Here is a 5,027-nt window from a genome sequence, read left to right as displayed (position 1 = left end):
AGAACAATCCTGTCAGGTTTGCAGACTGTGATAACTTAACATGTTGGGCTTTTACAGTCGCCCAGTATAGTGATTTAAATTTTTGTTTTGACGGAAAAACATTGTTTCCCGGATCGGACCACTGCAAACTTAAGCCCATGTTTTGTAAAGTGGACTTCACTACCCGGAACCACGGGAGGTTACCAGACCCCATAATTGATCTTAGATCCAGGATTTCATTTGCAAATAAGATCAATTCTGGTGTGGACCAAATGCGATGCCACAAAGCTACCATCCTATAGCATGCTAGATCTTTGATAGAATGACATCCCATGTCCAAAAAAAGGGGTAATATCGGGGTGAATTGTGGGAGACTGACCAAACTCCTCAGAAACTTGTTTTGTATTTTGTCCAGAGGTGCAAGGTCCGCAAAACCCCATAGATCTGCACCATAAAGAATTGCAGATCTAATTTTTGCGTTATATATTTTAATTGCTGGTGATATCCTTTTAGTGTGTGAGCAACGTTGCTCCTTAACCAAGCACCCAGTTAGGCGGGCGGATTTTAGGCATAAGGCTTCAATCTGTGGCTTCCACCGCAACCTGTAGTCTAAGACTACACCCAGATAGGTCATGACATTCACCTGTTCAAGGTCAATGCCATTCATACAGACATGGCTATGTTGTGATTTATGTTTAGTTAAGGCCATGAATTTCGTTTTTGAGACATTTATCTCTAGATCATTATTTTTACAGAAATCCATGAACTTATTGATGGCAGACTGTAACCCCATCTGAGTTTTAGCCAAAATCAACGTATCGTCTGCAAAGATTAGCAGGGGGAATTTTCTGCTTCCTAAAACTGGGGCATCTGTAAGGGTATCTTCGAGAAACTGCACTACTTGATTAATAAATAATAAAAATAAGGTGGGAGCAAGCACGCAACCCTGCCTTACACCGCGGGTGACCGGGAAGGGCTCTGTCACCTGACCCTGCCTGCCCCATCTAACTCTTGCAAAGTTGTTCTCCTGCAGTCTTATGGTTAGTTCCAGGAGTTCAGGTGGCATTCCCATTTTCCCTAGTGCAACCCACATCTTCTCTCTCGGCACAAGATCAAATTCGGATTTGAGGTCCACAAACGCTGCGTAAATGGTCCCCCCTCCTAAAAACACAACCTTCCAATAAATCAAGATAAATCTTAGCACTTGATCTATTGTACTAGTACATGACCTAAAGCCCGCTTGCATTGGAGATAAAATGTTGTCCGTGCTCATCCAAGCCTGTATTCTAGCCAGAACCATTCTTGCTATAACCTTCTGCAAGGCGTCTATAAGACTAATAGGACGGTAGTTCCCTGGTGACGAACGATCACCTTTTTTAAAAAACGGTAAACTCTCCGCACCTCTCCATGAATCTGGAACCCTAGCCCCATTTGCAATGGCGTTAGCTAAAATCGTAATGTATTGCACCCAATTATGCTGATCATATTTAAAAAGATCTGCCGGGACGCAATCCATTCCAGGGGCTTTACCAGCTTGAACCAAACTTAATGCATTCTCAGCCTCTTTAAAGTCAAACGCTACTAATGAACATTGCACTGAAGGCAATGTCAACCGGGCTATTTGAGCGTCTCCTGTACCTCATTCGGACCACAGAACTGTGATGCGTAATGGGCCACCCAATCCTCTGCCGTGACATGATTTGATGGTATTTGTGAGTCCTGTGTCCCTCCCCATTTTACGACTTCCCAAAATGTTAACTGATTAGAAGACAGGGAGGCCTCGTACAAATCCTGGTAGCGACAGTCGTCCCACGATTGCTTTGCCATTTTTTGGACCTTTTTATAATTTGTCCTTTCTACTTTGATATCTGATGACACCCTAGATTTTATAGCCTTAATCAATGCGCGGTGGGCCTGACGGCAGGATTTATCATACCATTTCGCTCCGGGCCGAACTCCCCCCTCTTTCCCAAGAGTACCTGTCTTCGTAAAGTGGGATTTCAAATTATCAAACAGTTGCTCATGTAAAATGCTAATCTGTTCGAGCGGGCCTGATTCAGCGATCACTTTATTAGCTCTATTGACCGAGATTGCGACTTCATGGGATATTTTGGTAAGGGACCCTGGGTCTTCCAAAATCCTGCAACAACGGACTCTACGGCAATTGTTTGTTAAGATGGCCTCACCTATCATACAATTGGATGCTTTTGTTCTACCAATCCCCCCTCAATTTTCAAACTTAGTGTCAACGGGTTATGATCGCTCTCGGGTCGTACTTGAATTACCATATCATCTAACACTGACCAGAACTCTATTTTAATTAAAAAGTAAACAATCCTACTGGAATTTATACCATTATCAAACGTTACCTGCCCTAATTTGTCTGATTTCGCTCGTCCATTGGCTGCTCTTAGACCCCAATCCAAACAAAGGCCTAGCCAATGTAAGGCTGCCTCAGTAACCCTTTTAATAGGATTAAGAGCAAGAGTTGGTACATTCCATAATTGGTCTACCTCTCCATAGCTACCTTCATCCTCACCGGGTAGCGGTTCAAAGGTGCTCTTTAGGTCCCCTGCCACTATAATAAGTTTGTCCCTCCCAATTGACTCCAATAAGTGATCAAGGTCGTCAATGATTGCAGGGCTCCGGCCACCCGGCAGACCCCTTGCATAGATGTTAATGATAAATATGTCACTTTGGTTATCACTACAAAGCTTTAATCCCAAAATATCCATATTTTGAACTGTCAATTCCATAGGCCTATAGCCAAGGGATTGCCTAATCCAAATTACCAACCCTCCCGATGGTCTACCTTTTTGCCCCCTATTAGCTGTTTTGTAAAAATTGATATAGCCTAAACGAAACATTGGTTGTAGAGCCCAACTTTCCTGGAAGATAATTATGTTGTGCTGGTCAATAAACTCTCACCAGTCAGCCCCATCTATTTTCCCCTTCAATCCAGCAATGTTCCAAGAGACTAGTTTAATCACTGGATCTTGTTTGGGAGATGAGGTGATTTGGCTTGGTTTAGTAGCTATTTGATGGTTAGTTCTCGAACACCCTTCCTCGACCAATGACAGGCTGTCTATCACTTCAACCGCCACAATGCTACTGTTACACTCTCCCACACTTGTTCTCCCGACCAACGACTTGAACGTCTCCTCATCTTTACTACACTGTGTTGGGGCACATGTTTGCATCACCCTAACTTGAAATGGGCTAGAACCCTCAGATCTATTAGCTGTATATCCATTACAGCTTTTGTCGGCTATCATACACAAGGGTCAATCGATTCCTTCCAGACCACTAAGCGGGTCATAATGATTATGTAGAGGTGGATAGAACGGGAGTTGTGGTGTCAAACCCGAGTAGTACCTTCCTCTAGGGCTGCTGTTTTGGTGTGGATGTCTTTGATGAGATAATCCACTAGTCCTGACTCTTTGGGGATAGAAGTATTGCAAGGACAGCGATTGAACATCTCCCACCTCACCAAACCTTGGGTTTCTGCTAATAAAGTCCACCACCCAGGGATCCTTGAAACTGACTATAATACAGTCCCCCTCTAAATCTTTGGGACAATACCCCACCCAATTTACTCTCCTAACATTAAGAATCTCAGTGGAGGACATGGGTGGGAGGGTTCTGTTTTTATTAAGCCAGAATTTAACTTTGTTATAGAGATCCCTATGTGTTTCAGTTTTCCCCACCTCCAAAGGAACAACCCCAGTTAGGATGATGGTATAAGAAGCTGATTCAGGGGGTAAGTTAACACAAGGAGGTTTAGGTTTAACAGACTTCGTTTCAAGTTGGCCATGACCCAAAGGCTTGGTTGCTTTATCTATCTTACTAGGGGCAGACTGTGTTTTAGGTACTGAACCTACTATAGGCGTTTGGTCCCTAGGTTTGGGAATCACCTTTTTTTCCCCTGCTTTAGGTGTTCTTGTTGGTGCAACTGGGGTACTGAGTTGACAGTTGGCCCTACCCATGACATATCGTTGATGGACGGTAACTGGCCACCTGTTTGGGTAATTCTTGTATTAACATGAGCTCTGGGAATATTTTCCAACCGGACCGTATTTTCTCTAACTAATAGCTCCAACTGGTCCATTTTATCATTTAACAACCTTGTCCTTTCCAACAATGGCAACATTAATGACTTCATCAAAAGTTCTAATTTTCCCATAAAAATGTCATCATTATTGGATGAGGGTTGGTTGATGGTTTGATCACTTGTTTTTTTAGGCCCAGGGATTTCTGTGGGGGGTATTATTAAAATCGGAGTGGGTTTACTTATATACTTATTTTTGGGTAACTTCGCAGTGCCACCCTTCTGAACTTTCTCTACCCTCTTCCTCTTGTTGTTAGTGGGTCTAGGCGGTGATACCTTAATTGGACTTGTGTCCCCTGCACTAGATATAGAACTAGAGCGATCAGCTGTATCATCGGTGTTCAGTAAATCATCGATAAGGGAACTACCTGATGATATCTCCAGGTCGTGAGTTACTACATCATGTTCCATATTCTCTGGTACCAGGTTTGGGCTTTTATAAAGGTTGTCACTGGGATTGAGTTCGCATAGTGGAACAGGGGATACGGACTGCCCTATTTTCCCCAGCAAAGACCTTTTCCCAGTTATTAAATCAATAGAGAGCCGTTTTTCAACAGAAGCGATTTCCTTTTCCAGTATACTTGCTGTACGCTTAAAGAAGTGGTCAATATGCCGGTAAATACCCCATTTGTTGTCGAGACCTGAACCAGTCTTTCTTTACCTGATCTTAGAGGCATTATATGGTCTCTAATATAGAACCAACCCTAAGAGATATAACAGAAATAGTAATAGTAATAGTAACAACGGTCCCAAATTTTTAAATTAAAACAAATATAAAACCAATAAAGAACAGATCGGCAATCTAACCACACAACAATGCAAATAGGCAAGGACACACAAGAAAGAGGGATGACCCAACCCGACATCTATCGTCCTCGGACGGCCTCAGACTGCCCGCCCTTTGCCCGGGCTTAGCCCCGGGCTAGGTCCCGCGCGCGTC

This window comes from Lissotriton helveticus, chromosome 5_1 (genome assembly GCF_964261635.1).
Source record: "Lissotriton helveticus chromosome 5_1, aLisHel1.1, whole genome shotgun sequence".
Taxonomy (NCBI): Eukaryota; Metazoa; Chordata; class Amphibia; order Caudata; family Salamandridae; genus Lissotriton; species Lissotriton helveticus.
This window is presented reverse-complemented; position numbering follows the sequence as displayed.